The 19,734-nt window shown below is 44.5% G+C and overlaps 1 protein-coding gene across 5 annotated transcripts in view; it reads left to right on the top strand.

Annotated features, from left to right (window-relative positions):
• The first annotated feature begins 2,922 nt into the window (after positions 1-2,922).
• LOC118505495 (Kv channel-interacting protein 1) overlaps positions 2,923-19,734 on the top strand; it is a 30,664-nt gene continuing 13,852 nt past the window's right edge. Inside the window, exons 1-2 of one of the 5 annotated variants that reach the window (XM_036041352.1) lie at positions 2,923-3,047; positions 4,542-4,758. The gene's annotated coding sequence lies outside the window, so the exon portion shown is untranslated. Of the gene's footprint in view, positions 3,048-3,099; positions 3,118-4,326; positions 4,759-19,734 lie in introns of those variants that run through there. The other 4 variants (XM_036041350.1, XM_036041354.1, XM_036041353.1 and 1 more) reach the window with 4 other exon arrangements.

Genomic DNA, 19,734 nt, shown 5'->3' with positions numbered 1-19,734 from the left:
TGTCTTAATTTATTCTCTGAACGAGCCATTCTCGTTTGATCGTTCTTACCTTCGTTTGCTTTTTTTACCTTGCCATTCAGCCCCACAACGACATTTGACCCTCAATCGGAAATCCATTCTTTGACATTCAAACGTACGGACGAATTTCCACCAGTTCCGGCTCATTTTGTGTGCTTTGGTGCTTTCGTTCCGTTTCCTTCTCTACTTTTCCATGCTTGCGAATGTTCATGTCTCTAAGGGTATTGGCGGAAGTGCCGAAATACAAAGAAGACGTATTTTGCCAGTGTTTTTTTGTTGGTTCCAGTATATGGAAGAAAAAAGGAATCTTCAACTCGAACACGGAAAAGGCATTCTGTGTCTGTGAAGCAAAAATGGGCAGTGGTTCCCGGCGCCACCCATAAGAAATGAAAAGTGCTACGGAGAGGAAAATTGCTTCTTGTACACCCCCCACTATTGTGCTCCTTCTTCTTGGTTTCCGAAAAAAAAAGAAAGACTGGAAAATAAGAAGCCAAAGGGACGCTTCCTTCCCGAAGCTAGCGAGCAGTAAATCGTAACGATTATTTTATCGCTCGTACCACCATACACTACCGCTGATTGTGCTACATTTGGTGTAAATTTTTCTTTACCCCATCTTAGGGAAGAAAATCCAAAGGAGCAGAAAAGACTAAACTTTTACATCGCAGTTTTCCCACACCGAGCGACTTTTTTTCCTCCAAGAACGGTAATGAATGGTGGAAAAGCTAAATTGTATAATTTTCTCATGCAGCTCAAGAAATTGCGTTTCACCACCATACGGTATTCGCGTCGTTGTCGTCCTTGTTGTCGAATATTTGCTGCCAACCGCGCGCGGCACAGTTTACGATTATGAACGCTTGTACGCGCGTGTAGCAGAGGATTAATTTGTGTGCAGATGGTTTTGGCGTGCCGATGGCGAATAATGTGCTTGACATGGAGCAAAGCAAAAACTTTCCAAACGACCCATCAACGCTTCGAATGGTGCGGTAGTGTACAATCAAAAGCAAATGGGCATTAGCCATGGACATTGAGCTTAAAATTAAGGTGCCATTTTTAGCGATACGGTTACAAGCTTTCCTACAAGCTCATTGCTCATTAAAGTTACCGAAACAATCGTTATCGTGCCGGCGTAAGGTGTTAGCAGAACCACTCTAAAGCGTGCGCTTACAAACCGCTCACAGAGGCGCATACGGTCATACGGTGTTTACTTTTTCGGAACGGCACCTCGGCTTGGTGCGAACAGTAAGTGCCTCACCATCATTAATCAACCTGCTTGAACAGCACTAGAAAGGACGGTAAGCACACATGCTCGGGAAAGGAGTAGACTATCCTCCAGCATCACAGTACGCACTGAAGCAAAAGAAGGGATCGCAAGGATAAATGACCATGGAGTTGCGTTGCTGTGACAGTACACCAGAAAGAATGTAAAGTTTACACTTTTTACGGTAGCTTTTTTTAGCGCGAGAATGTTCGAGTTAATAATTTATTATAATGTAGACAAATATTTTCCAAACCTACCAGGCGTCTCCATTATGGTGTTAACAGATATAAAGTTAACATATAATAATCTATCCTCGTTTATTTTAACCAAATATGCTGGAACCGAAAAACAGCCTCGCAAATTTATACAAAAGAAGCTAAACAAAACTTATATCTTATTTTTCATATTAATCCGAATCCATTCGATCGGATGGAGGCGCCCAGTAGCTTATAAAATTAACTAAGAAAAAAATCCCACACTGTAATGTAATTCGTAAAGAATGTTCCGTGTAACATGTGAAATATAATTTCTATCATTCAGCACAATTTAAACAAGAAATTAACTAAAAATTAAACTATATATCTTTCACATTTTATCCTATCAAACACCTACTGTCCGAGCTAACACACATCTCACCGTAAACGTCTGCTATCCACTACAACCAAACAACGAAATACAATCTCCAATTTAGCAAATTGTCAATCCGTTCGATTGGAATCTCAAGACCAACGGGGGATGATGGCTGGCCCCAGAGAATGGTGAAGAAAGCGACACAGAAAGAAAGCAACATATCACAGCTTTTCGTTTCAATCTGTTCCTCACTACTTCATCCTATAATTGCAATCCATACGTCAAACTGCCGAGGTCAGCAAAACAAAACAATCTCTCCTGGCATTTCAGCACGAAAAAATAACACAACAACAGACACAAATAAATAACTCACCTTTCTGGTGTCCTGAATTCATACCCCTCCCAGCCACACAACGGATTGTACACCGGAGCCCAGCTTCAAGCAACGTGAGCATGAGATGAGATTCGTGCATGCCATTCATCGTGTGCTCACATCCCCCCACACACAAACACAATTCATCACACGTTGTGGAACGCTTGAGATCAAAACAACTCTCATCACTTTCATTCAAAATCTGCCGAGCACTTTGCGTGCGCTGCCGCTCCTTGTGTTGGTGAGTGCGAGAGGCTGATAATAGTGTAAGAGAGGCTGGAAAGCCGGACGAAACGACAGGAAGTGTGGCAAGCCTGCCGTCCATCATGATAACGCTTCCCGACCAGGTGGCGAAACGAAATCGGCGAGAGATTTACTCTCCATTGTCGGTGAGAAGAATACATCCCTAAGTGTGTGTGTGTGAGTGAGTGTGCTCGCTCAGTCTTTCTCCTAATCACACTCCCGCTTTATCACGTGGAAAGCGTGATTTTACCTTTGTTGTAGCCCGGTTGCAACCTCACGCGAAAAAGCTCATCAACGCACAACCGTGTGAGCACAGCAGGCCGAACGAAAGAGCACCAGTGTTTGGCGAGCAGAAACTTTTGCACTCACGCGACGGGTTCGCTCTCGTTCCCCGTTTGGAGTGTTTCGGGGTTCGGCTCCATCAAGTGGTGAGCTCTGGACGGTTCGCGCGGTTAGACCTTCAGTTTCAGGATCGACGCTGGGATAGAACGACCCTTCGAGGCGTTCGGAACGGATTTCGCATCACTGCTTCGATTCGGCAACCGTCAAAGGGAAGGCCGTTGTGCGTTTCGGTGGAGCAAGAGGGTAAGAAGTGAAACGGTCACCCCAAAACCCCGGAAAGAAAGAAAGTGAAACCGTGGGAATGTGTGTGAAGGTAGTGAAACTCAACCCAGCTAGCGACTGTAGGTGGTTGAAAGCGTTACGCATTTTTGTGGGGAACTTCCCGATTTTCTTCCCGTCCAACAGGCGTGGCGTGTTGGGAAATTCCGTACACTAAACCATTGAGGTCATTTAATTGAAGGACTCGATGCGTGTATTCGCGTGCGTGTGTAAGTGTGTGCGATTACTATCAGTTTTACTTTAGCTGCTTATTTCACCCGAACGTGTTCCCGATACGCGCCGTGCTTCGAGTGGAAAAATCGTTCAGGTGTAAAGCGTGACGAGAGTGCATGGAAAATTCCCATCAAGTGTCCACCACTCGGATCTCAGATTTCCACCGTTGTATGTGTGCGTTATCGTCCCAGTTCGTCCAGACACCGTTAGCACGATAAGACACCGAAGGTGCACAATCTGGTAGAGTGCAACCATTAATCCGAACACAAGTCCCCAAAGCTCGGAGATACTTTGCTGACAGGTTGCCGTCAGTAGTCCGCAGAGAGATTTTGGTGTGCTTGCTTTCACGTCTTTCAGGGATTAAGAAAAGTCATTAAAACGAACTAGCACTAACAGTTGTATCCGTTTGAAGCGAATTAATGTTGAACAAGGCCGATTCGCAAGGGAATCGCGAAAAGTAAAACCTTTCAGTAGCTGAACTCCTTTCTGCAGTTCAAACACGACAGTCCATTTCACCATTTGCTGAAGCTGGTGGCTCAACCTTACATTCAAATACAAAACACCCATACAAAGGAATACCCACTCTGACACAGTAACCCACCCAGTAAACCCCGCAGGTAATAGAGTACTCGACCTGATCCCTTAAACGCTGCTCCCGTGCTCCGTACTATCAAAGCCCTTAAAGACGTGTGGAGATAAAGGCACACAAATTAAACCGTCCCTTATGAACGTGTTTCTGAACGTTGCGCTCGGTCTTATCGGCTTACCATTATGGGTAGGCCAACAGCACACCCGCAGCAAGGAACTACTCACTAGCGTGCGAGCAAAATTTTCCTAGGTCCTCGGGAAGGAAATCCTGAATCTCCCGGGGGTTAGATTGTGCTGTAAGTGAATGCTTCACATCATAACATGAGCTAAGGGATGAGGATGCGAACTCGGGCTTGTGGCATCACAGGTGTTGGTAGTTCAATATGTGTAAGGGGCGTTGGATAGAGGATTGATTTTTCCGATCTGTTTTACTTTTTGAAAGAAAATCGGTTGGCTTGCTTTCGAGGTGAAACATTGAGTGAAAAGATGGTGGTAAAATTTGAAAAAGGAAATGAGTGACCCGTGAAAAGTGAAGTTCCACGCAAACAACAGTGCATCTTATAACAAAAAAAAAAATCACCCATTGCATTAGTGCCACGATCGGTTAACGCTTACCGTTCCGCTAACGCTCCATTTATCTTCTTTTGATTTCTGAAGTTCGTTCGCGTGTTTAACCTTACTTAGGCGGAGGTGTGCTTAACGCCTGCTTTACCGTGTAACCGCCGTGCGTGTGTGTGTGCTACCAGTTGTTTGTCTTTGTGATTGGATGGCTGTTGCGAACGGTTCACTAAAAACAACCCTAACCTTGTGCATCAGGAGGACGGTGCCGATTCCACCCGTCAACATCATCCAGAGGTCATACCGATAAGCCGAAGTAAGTCATATAAGGTTACAATGCTTGCATGGTAATTTTAGTTTAAAAAAGGGGAGATATCTTTTGGTGTGCTCACGTTTCAAGGATGCACCGAAGGTCCTGCCCGTGTGCGGTTAGAGTCAGCTATCTATAAATAGACGGCACGCTGGAACATGTATGAGCTACCCATACACCTTCCACACTGTGTACGGATGCGTGTGTGTGTGAGGATGAGTGTGAGAAAAGGTAGCTCACTATAGACACTACCTGTGGCCTGTGCTCCAATCGGGCCCTATGCCGGGAATTTTGCATCGGTAATTTATTTTTCCACCTTCAGCATGGTATCTCGGTTGGTAAGGCACACTAGTGTATGAGTTCCCCACCATAGTGAAGAAAGAACAGGCGGTAGTAGATTAACAATTAGTACTATAAAAAATGCAATAGTAGCAATCATGGCTCAAGAGTGTAGATTTTTATCCATTTTATGACCCACCCACGTCAGGTCAGGAGTTCTCCCAACACGATTCGCACTCTCACCAACGCGTCGCGTACATCAGGGATTTTATTCAAAGCGTTCTCCTTCAACAATATTTGCAGTCCTCTTTTATTCGTTTGTGAAATGCTCGCTCTCTTTCTCTCTCTCTCTCTTTCTCTCGATTACCTTTAACCAACCCGCGTTATAGGGAATCTCTCACCGCGGGGTTGAAATGTAATCATCTCGTCGTGCGTTACGACGATGTTAGTAACGACGCGCCTCGCCAGCAGGTTCCTTCCGAGTAAACCGAGAGCGCGCGCGGAGGATGCGCCTGATTTTGCACATCAACCGCCCTGTGAGTGGGTGTGCGTGTCGGTACGCGTCTCAAACGTTGCCAGCTGCATAGTATTGGTGCCATCCCGTTATCAGTTGATCCACCCACACTCCGTCCTATAGAGCATTTGTGTGTGTATGTGTGTGTTAGTGTTTCACGGGCAAAGGAAGCATCTTCGTCCCGTTCGGAGTGGCAAGAGTGCTTTGTTGTTTTTGTTGTTGTTTTTATTGTTACTGGTGGTGGTAGTAATGTGGTTCTTCGGCAACCTCCCAAGGGGGTTGCGAAGAGACAGAAAGCCAGACCAGAGCATAGGCAAGAAAATTGCCTTCTTTTCGCCACTTTCCATCGGGGTAAGGGCCTACATCGATCGGGTGAGGATTTTTTTTTTTGTAAAGAGATGGAAATTTATTCCAACACTACCACCACACACACACACACACACACACACACACACTGGTCCGTGGTTTGCGATGTAAAGCAAATATAACTATCTTTACGATGCTTTATTTCATCGTTTCTCATCATCAGCGTCATCAGCCTGACGCCTTGGCAGGGTAGAGCTGCTATAAATCCCGGAGCCCGAGGTTGCACTAATTCGATTTTAAAGTACTCTCGCGTACTTTGCGAGAATCAAGAATCACCGCACGATAACGCTAAAGTTACCCCACTGTGTGGTGGCGGCGATGGGCGAACTTTCCGCCGTTCCTTAATTCCCTGGCAGAGGGGAAATTAAGCTGTGGCCGTGTTTCCGCTTGTCGTTGAGGCGGTTGCTGTGGTCGAATGCTATTCGGCTACGAAATTTTCCTCGCATTGTGGGTACTTTTTTGCAGCTGTTTCTCTGCTGGCAAGCTTACGAATCAAAAACTGTGAAACGGTTTAGGGTGGTGTGTTTCGGGGAAAATTTCTTTCCCCAGCCAGCCCAAACGGTTCTCGGCGGTACAGTGTGCATGGAATGCAGCAACGTAGTTAATGATCGTTAGATAATGGCCACATCATTAAATCACAACGGTGCTGGTGGGAAAATGGGAAATGCTCAGCGTGCCGAAGGCGAACGACACGAATAGTGCACATTGCGAACAGGGCACGGAATGTTAATATTGTCGTGCTGAATATTTTCCATTGTGTTGGCACGTGTATTGGATGCATCCAAAAAGGGCGAAGGAAATATGAGTTAAACATTTCTAAGCAAAATGTTTATCGTTTCTTTCGCCAATACACTTGTTGAATGTTCTTTAAAAAACCTTAAAATTGTACAATGATCCAATTACAACTCATTCGTCGAATGTTTCCTTGTAGGACACAATCTTCAGACCTTTCTGATCCTCTCGACGAAAGCATCATCCACCTCAACCATCATTATGCATCAGTAAAACGAGCATAACTGCAAATTCAGTCACATTTTTCCTCGCAGAAAGCTACCAGCAAAAGGAAGTGTGAAAAATTAAATTAAAAAACCGTTGCCATATCACCGTACCACGGTCACCGAGACGCTTCGGATCTTGGCGATGAAAGCTGCTTTCTGCAGGTAGACAGGAGTGTTTATGATCATTTCATAACCCACCGTCACCTTTCGCTCTGACCCTCGCTGGACGCTTCACGAGCGCATAATCAATTGACACCTCTTGGCGTTCGTTTTCGTTGGCATTTTTTATGCTGCTCGGACGTCATCACGCTTAGCCCTCGAGGAACGCCTTCGAGCGTTAAGACCGAGTGTATCCGGCTGTGTTGAATGAACAAAAACACTCAGGTATTATGGGCACGAGCTTTTTTTTCCTGCGTCTGTGTGTTTACGGACTTTCATTTAGTGAAGAAAGTTTAGCTTTCATTTTCATCCTGCTACTTCCATGTTTGTCTGCCTTTTCTTTCTTTTCCGCACTGAAAGATGGAAAACTCTTATTATGCGCGAACGCAACAATTCCTTCCGCCGCCCAGAAGGCGGACACTGTTGCTTCCCAAGCGCTCCCATTATGAAAAGCAAATAATTCTTCGCCAAAGCAACACGTCCGACGCGTCCGGATGGAGAACGCTTTTCCGCAGCAAATTGTGCAATTTAGGGTAGCGGCCGTAGTGGCGAGCAGAAAAGGCGAAACCTACACACGCCGTTCGCTGGCTTTTTCGGAATGGAAGGCGCATACCGAAACGTCCGAGTGTACGCCGTTGGTCAAAACACAGGCTGGCTGGAAAGTTTATTATTTAACGCACCCACCAGCAAACACAGCCCGACCGAGCGATGAACATGTTTGCTGCGAATTTGCCACACAAACAGAACGATTCAATTCATCCGAAACTTTGTGTTCCGAAAAGCTTCCATTCTCGAACCGCTTGGCCCTGCTGCTTTTCTTGCCAAACGGAGAATGTTGTGTTGTGTTTTCGCCAACAATATGCTGTTGCGTTTTCGTCTTCTTCCTCGGCTGGCCTGTTTGCCATCATAACCTTCGAAAGCATCATGGCACCTCATCTAGGCAAATAGTGCGATTATTTTATCGCGCCCGATATAATCCGTGAACCGTGTGCGGGAGCCCCATGAGCTCTTTATATGCGACATCAAGGAATCGCGGGTACCATACAGCGAGCATGAACTTGTATGTCTGGAATTTTGTCGGTGCCGTGTGCCGTTCGCCTGATAAATGGCGTTGTTTTTCGAGACAATCTGTCTCCTGTACGCCGGTTCATTCCCTCGATCGGGATGGAATTGAAGCGATGGGTTACAAGGGAGGGGAAGAGGGGATGCCAGGACTGGAAGATGGGTTGATAAAAATCTCTGCCACCCATGTTGTGTTGCTTCAGCGTCAAACCAGAACGACTACTGTGGCATGTGGTACGGGCACACATAAAATTGTCCCAACCATCTTCCCACGCTTTCGCATTCCATGCCACATACCATGCCAACATATTACAAGCTTCCGGTTCATTGCGGCTTCGTGCCGTCTTTTTTCCCCTCCCCCGGGTTGTTATCGATTTGAGTTGTTGATTTGCGTCTTTTTTATGAAACTCCACGAAACACAATTGCACTCGCTAACCGTACGATGGTGCTGTAACGTTTGTAAATGTCACAAAGCGTTACCACAGAATGTGTTTACCGTTTGGCTTCCCTTGGAAGCACGTCGAGACGTGTGGCGTCATGTTTGCCGTGTGACTGTGAGAGCCTATGTATGTGTTACGCATTTTCCCATGAATTATGAACGAAATTGATTTATCTGTACGTGTATTACCAGACGTGCAAGTGCGATTTTGCTTTTCAAAGTGCGAAGTGTAATAAAAATTTCTGATATATTACGTTAAGAAATGTTCACACAGCGTGAAGCTACCATTTTATAGATTATTGCCTATAACGGAAACGATTCTTAGTACACTTTGAATAGTTGCGAAAGTTTAAATCATGTCAAAACGCTTTAAATTATGCAATAAACCACAGCAATATTACCGTGTTGGAAGAAATTAATAATCGAATGGCATGGACTTTGCACCGAGCTACACCTCTTTTTTCAATCTAATATTCTACCAATAAAATACCTTTTTCTAATCAATATTTAGTTTCCTCCTACTTTCGGGATGCATAACTAGATTTTTTTTCAAGATTAATTCTTAAACCCTCGAACCGTGCAAAAAAACATTTAGATCGAAAACATTTCCCTAAACTAATGCTTTACTACATTCGCCCTGCTAAGGGTGCGCCATTCTCACCCACCTGCAAGAACCAACCCTGTCCCCATCGTAATGAACCTTTCGAGCGTCTTCGCTTTGTTGCGGCTAACTGCCAGCGTTTGCGAACGCGTCCGGACCCGATGCGAGTCTGCGGTGTCCGTCGTCGCCCTGGGGTAACCATGTGACCTTTTAACGATTCAATTTATTTGCTACTCATAAAACCTGCCGATACGCACCGAAACGATCCAATCAACCGTTATCAATCCCGGCACACGGGCAAAAGATCCGCACCCGATCTGGGATGGCGGGGGGGGGGGGGTAGGCAAGCAAGAAAGAAAATATGGACAGCATGGAATGAAGGCAAACAGAGGAAAGAAAAGTGGGAAAATATTTCCCCGGGATTCATCGGTCGATTTCATGTGATGGAAGGGAAACAGGAAGGAAGATATGGGGAAAAGGGGAAGTGAGCGAGGGGCCCATAAACAATGAGCCCGCAAATGGATGTATGTGAAGCGGCCATATATGGGCTGGCTACATGCGCGATAAGTCAAATGGAAAACCTGCTGCAAAATGGGCCCATCGAGAGCGCCGAAGCTCTCGGAGGCTCATTCAAGGTAGCTTAATGGAATATTCTAAGTGATTGACGTCATAAATTTGGTGTAAAGATTTTCGCTGTTTGTTTTAACTCACTTTATACATTATTGGACCATTATAAATAGGTAGACAGACTCGTATGCGAAGTGATGTTCAATTTTAAATCCTATATGCATGTGTGCCTCTTGAGAAATTGATCAATTTGAACATCATAAATCGTTAAAAAGTCAATGTGAAGATTAAGGTATTCTGTATTAAGTGGAATATCATCTGCGGAATATTGATTCACCAAAATGATTTCAGACAGATCGATAAGTGAATCAATGTAACCTCTGCATTCAATTTAAGCTATATAAATAAAAAGTAATTATGATCAACTCCACGCTAGTATTATGAGAGTACTTTCATAATTCAAAAAGCAATTCAAATAAATATGCTCAGCAAAACGAAAATTGCAAAGCAAACGTGGCCCCGTTAATGATGTTTACAATCCATTTCGAATGCTACCTGCTCGACCGAGATACACGTCACCTCCCTACACTTAAAACACAACTCCATTCGAATCGAAAACAGATATCTCTATTTGCACGACGAACATCATAAGCAGCCAGGTTGCAAACGGCGCTGGAAGAGCTCGTTAGTTTATCGTTTACTTCCATGGTTCCTCGGGATCCTAGTGATACGGTGCTCAAACGGTGCTCCAAACCGTACACTGTTGGCAACACGAAACGAACGAAAATATCCTCCGGAACTGTATCGATACCCGTCTGCTCAGCGCAACAACCTATCAAACAATATAGAAATAGAAAATAAAATACAACAAAAAATGCTATCCACACACTCACGTTTGATAGTAGCGAGAGCAAAAAAAAACGCAACAAAAACACCACAAAAAACCAGCAACAGATGCCATTCTTGTTACGATTTTGGACACGGCACGGTTCAAGTCATGCTCTCGACATGCACGAGCCTTACGGGACTCGTTCGCTTTCGGCACTTCATTTCCTGCCATTTTTACTGCAGCCTGTACTATGGTCGCTGTGTCGCTATCGCTTCTCGAGCACCTCTCGTGCACCTTCATTCAATCATAAATCGTCTAACGTCCGAACGGACCGGGCAGCACGTTACATCCCATTGCGATAATTCCTTCCGTCCAGTGGCGGACGGGTTTTCGGTGTAATTTTTGCTCCGTTTCCGAGTGTTTTCTTCTTCGGCAGAATCGGAAGGTCAGCAGCAGGAGCAGCAAAGTATCCGGCACCGGCAGGCACAACAATGTCCGGGCCAAGAATGGAAGCTTTCTTCCATGTTTCGGCTTTTGTGCGATCCGTGCATGGCCCGGAAGCAAACACCAATCACCGAAGGCACTGACCTGGATGCGAATAACATGTACGAGATACGATGGCATTATCCAAACTATCATCCCATCGTTGTACGCCCTCGCCTCGTGATGTTGCTATTTGGGTTAACAACACTATCGTTCTGAGTGGGGGGTTATGAGGCGGCAGCTTTCTGCTAGAAAGCTTTCCGATGTTTCTTTTGTACGTTGAGCCCTTTCAGTATCTTTGCCTTGCTAGGGGTACGGGCATGGATGGGAAATGGAATTCTCAGGGCGCAAATAAACAGATTTGCAACTAGCTGCTCACAACTGGGCTGCTTCGTTTGACCCCGATGTAAGAAGGTTGTACCGGGAACGCTCAATTGTACTCGTGGCAGCAAATCATCGCATTAAGTCTGTGCTGATGGTTTGTGTATGCATTTCACAAGTTGTTCGGTTTCCTTTGGGTGAAAAACATGCATTGTTTATGTTTCATTCTCTTGTGAAATTCATAATTGGTATTTATAGTTGCTGATTTTGCTTGTAATCAAGCAGTAAACTACATCCAGGATATATTTTTTGTGTTGCAGAAGACGAAACAGTAAGATGAAAAACCAGGTGCCTCAATGCAACTACAGCAAGTACCGTGAGCTACCAGGCGCCTCCATTAAACTTTCAAAATTTTGATACTATTTTTCTTTATCTTCAATTGAAACACACTAATGATCTACTCATATTTTATCGATGATTCGTAAACTTTTTTACGCACCACATTTTATAGCCGCATCTCCATCTGTTCAACATGTTTCCTCCAATATTGAAATATCATCTTGCTATTGCACTCAATCTTGCGTTGAAATAGTAAAAACAGCATCATGATAGTACCATAAAACATCTCTTCCACGACAGGCGAGCGCTCGGGACAGCACGGGAAACGATCTGTCAATAAATTATCCAACTTGTCACTTTTACAACCCTTGATTCCGGTTGTCGATGGCAGAAACCAATTAAGACGCGAATCACTGCTCCAGATTTTCATCAACTTTACAATCCAATCGTCCTCTCCAGAAGGAGTTAAAATAGCACACATACAAAAAAAGAACCCTACATTCAAATCTCGCAGCATGGCAATAAACATTTACGATTTCAGCGAAACCCACTCCCATCCCACTAGATTCGATCTTCCAAATGAAATAACATTCAATTTTCAAGCTCACCGCACAACGGATTCTAACTCGGGCAATGCATTGTTTTGGTGCTCGCTTTAAAATCTAACAAACCAATAAGTAATCAATCAACCACACACCGGAGGCACCGCCGAGAAATCACTTACCGCTTGGTTGCTTTTAAAAAATGATACCTCAAAACGAAAGATCGTCCAGCAAACGGCCACGATAACCCGGGCACACTTAGCCCCCGGAGCTTGAGGCATCATTAATTTTCCATCCTTCCACAATGTGGCCGAGCGCTTTTCATCGCAGGCAATCCAACCCAAAACGGGAGGTTGATTGTTTCCTTTCGATGTGCTTATCCTCGGCTGGAGTCTGTTTGGGGAAGAAGCTGCAAGAGCTGGGAATGATTTTCTAAATTATTCACAACAAATGAAGCAATAGGAAGCCGATGCTGAGGGCACAAATGGTCACCTAGAACGAAAGCTTTCTCCTTCCAACGGCAGCGCCTTAAGTGAATACGGACCGGCGTGCCGATCAAATATTTACGGGCCACGCTACTACATTGGGCGTTGTGTGGTTTCGGCCGTCACCTCCAACATCCATCACAAAGGTAAGGTTCCCTTATCTGGACAGAGGCAACTCCGGTAAGATTGAATCCTCGGGTAAATGTACGCCATCCTAAGTAAACAACAGCGGCGTCCAACACGCCCAGTAGCGAGGGCAGATGATTCTTAATGAAGTAACTTACACCACTTCCATCAAACGGGGCGAGACTTTACTCAACACGAGAAAATGGCGCACTTTGTTCCGGGTCACTGCACCCACCGACCGGACCGCTTTCAATTCTAGCCGGAAAACGCAAACGATCACATTCGATACTGCCACGTGCGAGCGTCGATTCAGTCGGGCGAAAACAAATGTCTAAATTGTACAAACTCCTACCGCATACGTAATGTCAATAGTTGCGGTCGCCCCGTGTACCATGTGGCTAAGAAATTCAATCAGATCAAATTGCTTCTTCAAGCTGTGTTCCGTCGAAAATTGGAAAGCAGCATTCCTACTGTGGGACACGGGGTATTCCATCCCTATTTTTCATTCCGAACAATTTCCATCGGATGGATTCGTTTCGACAGATCTGCTGGTTGCAATCGCAAGTATTCGTGGCTTACAAATTGATGAAGCCTTCCACAATCGACACGAACCTCGGCCTGGCATCCGGGACCCCGACGGAACCGACCGACACCATTTTTTCCATCGAACATTGGCGGTGACAATCAAAAAAGTTCTTCTCTAACAAAAAACAAAAATCCAGAGCACATACACTCTCAGCATTATTTGTTTCCTCGCCTGTTTTAGCTTCCCAAATAATCTCTGTACCATTTTTCAAACATTGCCATCCGTGGCTGTTTGCACCGGGGCAAAAGTTTGCTCGTCCACTGTTTGCCGGCTACCATTTTTCCGATTTTACGTCACTTTCACTCACACCTCGCGCCAAACAAGGTTCAGGGCTAAGTTCAGCTTGGATTTAAGTGTGGTTTGGGTGTGTGTACATCCTTCTCCTATAGCTTCGTTTCTCGATTTGCTAAGTGTTTTTGCTTCACTTTCCACTCCCATTTTTGTGCCATTGAACCCTCGGTTGCGGGGAAAATGGGAAAATTGACACAAGACACTCGTCGATTTGTACTTGCAAGCGACCAGGTCCCGAAACACACACACCCACACAAAAAACAAACTCGGTGAAATAGAACAGGAATCGATATGACTTTCAGCGACGCCGAACCCGCACGAATCGACCCGGATCAGGAAGCCCGCGAGAAGTAGTTTCCAGTTGGTTTGGTTTTCCCTTTCGCTTTGTCGTCAGACAACAGTCAACGCCACCAGGACGTAGGAGGACGCACGGCTCAAGAAGCCTTAAAACTTTTGCTCTGGATCCGAATGTACGGTTCGAATGATTTTCAGTGAAACAAAAAAATAGAACGAAACGAAGCATTCTTTTTCTCTTTTCTTTTTTCTGTGGTACTGTCAGGCCCGTGTATACGAGGACAGAAAAATGAACAAGTTCGTGATCGCATCGTTCGGACCCACTTCATTCACCCACTTGAGCGAGCGTTGAGATTTTGCTTTCTGGATTAGCTTCTTTTTTACGATAATGATCGGTCAATCGATTCTGATGGCTAACTGGTTGAACGAAATCGGGAAGCAATTGGTTTTATGGTAATCGAAGGATGAAGCGAATCAACGGCAATCCCTTGCCAACGTCCGTTCAACATGAAAGGATTCGAAGCAATAAGAGTTTTTGATAAATGAGCTAACTTTAATGGACTTGAGCGTATTGTGTGAGTACGCTTTTAAATTGATTTTATAATTTGATTTTCCTCATATTTGATTTATAACAAACTAATATTTCCGATTAAAGTATCGATTGCCAATATTTCTTTAATATTTAGCATAATTTATGTTTTTGACATGTAAATTTTCTCCTTTGTTTTATTAAACTCTATCTGGATGCTACATATAAATTTAAATAAAAAACTAATTACTCGTCAATTGTTTGCCACACCCCGGAATCGACACGCTCATTAATTCCTTCGAATTAACCGTCAGAACTAATCCAGATAAGCCTGCCGAGAACAGTACCGTGCTTGATAGCGTGATGGCAGCTGGATTGTTGGAACCGCTGGTACGGCATCAATTTCATGCCATTAAACATTTAATCGTCAATCCAACGCCCATCACGAAGTAAAACACCATTTGCTATTCATCCGGCTAGTTGTTGCGTGGTGTAGCACCAAAAATCAAACCACTCTCCCGCACTCCGTTCACCTTCCACCGGACACACCGTAATGGAAAACGCTTGTTAGCAGCAAACCACAGTCCAGCGACGGTTCGACCGTTCGCGCTAAGCTACGCGGAAGCGACATGGAGTCGATGGGCCGTGGATGGTGTTTCTGGATGTGGGGTGCTGTTGCTGATACCGGGTGCTTTCGCTTCTGTCAAATCGCTGCATCGTTTTTCGGTCAATTAGATTTTCTACCACAGCTGATTGGTGACGTTTTGGTGGTGGGTTAGTGTGAAGAGAACTGAAGCTTTTGATATTATTTAATTACAAAATTTAGAGCATTACTGATTTGAGCTTGTAAGCGCTTCCACAGAATGCCGCAAATATTTTATATTCAAACAATTTTTGAATAAAATGAACATTTTTCTAAGCAATGTACAGAGAATTTCAGACTCAACATCAACCCTGTCTACTGCTCATTCGTCCGATAAAAAGCAAACTAAACAATGCATCTTTCAAGAAAGGGGAAACCAGCTTCACAACACGCTTCCGCTCTATCTCATCGTCTTGCTTCTTTGGTTCAATTTTAATATCACTTCAAATCAACAACCCGAAAATATGCACCATTAGCTGCAAAACACACAAACAAAAACAACTCAAACTCCTTCTTTTCTTGTCGAACTGCTTGGTGAAACGCAAAATAACAAAAACAAAGCAACAAAAACCCACTCTCATTCCCACCCGACGTGCCAGCGTGGAGCTGCACCCCAACCACCCCATAAACTATCGTGTCGCAGCTCAACGTGCTTGAGTGAAGCTAACTTTTTCATAGTTTTTCTCTCCTCAGCCGTTGGACTGATTTGCACCGAAAGAAGAAGTGAGAAAAACTGCACGCTCAAACTGTCGTTCGTTTGCAAAGTGTCGACGGGTGACGGCTAGTTGCAGCTGGAAACGCAAAGTTTGGTGATGGTGTGTACAAAATAAAATTAACTTCATGATTTGTCCACTCATGCTCCCTATCAAGCGGTGCCGGTTTGTTATGCAAACTCAGTGTCTTTTGTTGGAGTTTTTGTTGAACAACTTTTAGTTTGTCCTTTAAAAATGAGGTCCACTTTATTAATTTCGGAATTTTATTAGCAAAAATAGAAAACAGAAAAGTCACGCCAAAGCTTCACAATTCTCGTTATCCAGCATTATCCTGTTATCGAAAGCCAATCGCCTGCCACAGCGCTTTCCGTATTCCTCGAAAAGGGGATTTCATTATAATTAACAATCTTTCCCCATCCTATCATCGGCTGACGTCAGTGAAGATTACACTCAAGATAGGCTTCGCGCTTCACTTACACGAATGGCTTCCATTTCTGCCCTGTAGTAATGCCCTACGCCCTCGATCGAAAAGTCCTGCTAGACAAGCTGGCCAGATTTTTGGCCTGGCGCTTCAACGCCCCCCCCCCCCCCCCCCACTCGCCCGGCGGTTTCCCCACAAACGCCTACCAACTCTTAATTATATCACAATTCGGCAAACCTCGACCGTACTTGGGACCGGTTCTCGTCGAGCATCGAGAAACCCGCCATGACGCACGGCTGCTATGCCTCCCGAATGCCGGAATCTCATCGCCCGGATGTCTCACGGGTGCAATAAGCATCTTCGAACGAACCTTCATGTGGCTGCCAGCTGTTCCACGGCCGCTCTCCGGACTCGTCTAGGCTCAGGGTGCTCGGTGAAGCTTTTAATGAGCTTTTACGATGTGCCAACTGGGAGTACATCGGAACCGGCGCGCGTTACATTACAGCCCCATGTAATGCTTCGTGTAGAGTTTCCCGGTCCCCATTCCGGATCCCTCGCCTGGCCTGATGGACCTGCTTTTTGCTCTGCAAAGGACACACCGGAACTGTTCCAATTTCCGCTATGATAATGGTCCGACCGATGGTGCTCGCGCCGATGCTTTTATCTTTGTCACATTTTGAACCCGGCTTATCGTGCCCCGAATGTGCACGAAAATGAGTCCCTTATCGGATACACTCTTGAGCTTGGGAGAGATGAAAAGTGACAAACCATTTATCTTTCGTGCATTTTCTTAGCGTCGGTAATGGAAAAGTTGGCACACATTCTGATCGATGCCATTCAGCGTGGTTTGTGTGGAGTATATTTTGTTTCGAGCTGTTTTATTGGCTGAACGTTTTGGGATATTTTATATAACATTTTATACACACTTTGCAGAGAAAACTTTTCAAGAGGAAACAATTATTTTAATACCATGCATATTGCAAGGTGATAGTGAGAAATAAAAATCTTCTTTTAAAGGAGTCCACTTTATTCTACAAAATATGGAATGGTCTGGTATTTGGACAAACAAAACCTACATGATCACACCAAGCAAAGTGAGCAATCATTTTTGGACTCTTCTCGAAAGACAAAGATAAGATAGGACTGACCCCTCTTTCTCTCAATTTCTCTGTTTTACGTTCTTTTTCTCCCTCGCTCTTCTATGAAGTCGCACGGTCCCCGAAGTAGAGTTCATAAATCATCAATGCGACTAAAAGTCGCCTTCCGTCGTGAAGCTTCCAACAAACAGGTCACTTCCAAAATATGTATGTCTATCTGATGGTGTGTGTGTGTGTGGATTTTCTTTTCTCTGCAAATCACATCACATGCTGGAACCATCTTTCCGGTCTCTCTGCGTGTATCTTTTCATCGCCTGTTCTTGACTTTCTTGGATAAAACTTCAAAGTGGGGGACGACGATTCAGTTTTCTTTCTCGGAAAACTCATCATCTGCACTCGTGGCGAGACAACCCGCCCCGGGCAACCTCCCCGAAGTCCCAAACACGCTGTGCTTTCTGCTGCGTCATGTGCTGCGAATGTCATGTCAAAACTTTCATCATGAAAAACCGATCCGTGATCGTGTGGACACAAATAATCTCGCTCGCTCATAATGCATGTTAAGTCGGCATGTGGTAGGTAGCATAGGGACATCAAAAAGGGGCTTGTGGAAGGTGAAAAAAGAATGTTCTTACTCATCTCAATTTCACCTGGTTTGGCCACCTGCTGCTGCTGCTGATGATGATGCTGAAAATGACGAGTGAAAACCCCAAAAAATAGATCTTGCAACGCAAGCATCCGGCCGAATTTGACAGAAAACCAGCGGTGCATTTTTATGAGAAAGGATGCCATATCCTTATCATGCCTTATTCTCAACGAAAAGTATTATGCGTATGTCACGAAGGTGATCCTTTATGCGCTATACCTAACCCAACCGTACAATCAACCCGGTATCGGTTTCGTAAACGAAAGGATCTCCCTTTTTTATCGGGTCGGGAGACGAATCGTGTCCACTTACTCTCATATCTTGTCTCTGTTGTTTGTCCGCAGCCTTGCGGAACTGTGCTCGTTGCGTAATCATTTTCTTTCGCCTCCATTTTTCGGTGCAAAAAATATGTTCAAATGATTTTTTTTTTTTCAAAAAAAGGTTCACTTTTTGACTCTCGATAAAAGCGATTTTTTCTCTTTCCCGGATTTTATACTTTTTCGAAACCGTCAGCAAAAATATAAAACAAGAAAAAAACGCTCCTCGTGGATCGTATTGCCACACTCAAAAAAGCAATAAAATCAATCGTAAGCTACCCGAAACACAAACCATCAATCAACCGGTAGGTGAATGTAAAAATATAATACACCAATACAGAAGCGGGTCCGCGACAACAAGTAACGAAGGTGGCCAAAAACCCATACTTCAAAAGTCAACCGGAACTCATTTTTAACCGAAGCAAATATTGGCGACCGTGGATCCGTGGTCCAAGGACACCGAACACCGCACTAAAGCGGCCTTGCCGCGCGAGCGAAACCCTACGGCATACAGCTCTTCTTCAGACACCTATTAGCCAGCTTACGAACATTAAAATGAAGGATGTAAGGTCGGCAAAATATGCACGATATAGCAATAAAAAACGGACTCTTCCTATATAATCCTACGGGACGGACGGATAACGTGCACGGAAAAAATGGGTGTATGTGCACAGTGGGTGAGGAAAAAAATTACCATCAAGCCTATCACTGGCACAGGGTGTGTCAGAGTGGAAAATTAAAAGGCAGGATTTAAACAGTTGCGATATTATGTGACATATCTATGATGATGTTGGCCAAGTAAACGTACTGTCTCACTTGTGATGGCTTTTTTGACAAGTAACACTTCCATCTTATTAGTTTTTGATAAATTACAAATAAATAGAACCTAGTACTCCTTATAAGATTCGCCTATGCTAAGTTCATATAAAACAAACAAAGCCCAGCCTGATAAAATTCGTTCAGGACTACGAGACGAGGATTATGTGACATTGAAGAAGAAAATCAAACGGATGGAAAACATTTTTAAAGTCTTCAAAATATTGCTGTACACGATTACTAAAACATACCGTTCTTCTGGGATAACAAAAACTTTTTTTTACTAAAGTGAATAATTTCCCTTTTCGCAACACCCTGTAAAACCAAAACACCTTGGACACACATTATGATTCACGCTCTGGCGACTACACCACCCATCGAGCCCGTCGAGATTATGCTTTAGCTAGCAGGTCTGGTCGTCCAGTGTTTTAATTTTCTGCACTCCATGCTTTTCCTCGTATCTGCCCCCTCTCACGGCCCGCTCCTTGCCCTCCTTGGCTTTATAAACCAAGGGAAATTATT

The sequence above is a fragment of the Anopheles stephensi genome, chromosome 2 (assembly GCF_013141755.1).
Source record: "Anopheles stephensi strain Indian chromosome 2, UCI_ANSTEP_V1.0, whole genome shotgun sequence".
Taxonomy (NCBI): Eukaryota; Metazoa; Arthropoda; class Insecta; order Diptera; family Culicidae; genus Anopheles; species Anopheles stephensi.
This window is presented reverse-complemented; position numbering and strand designations above follow the sequence as displayed.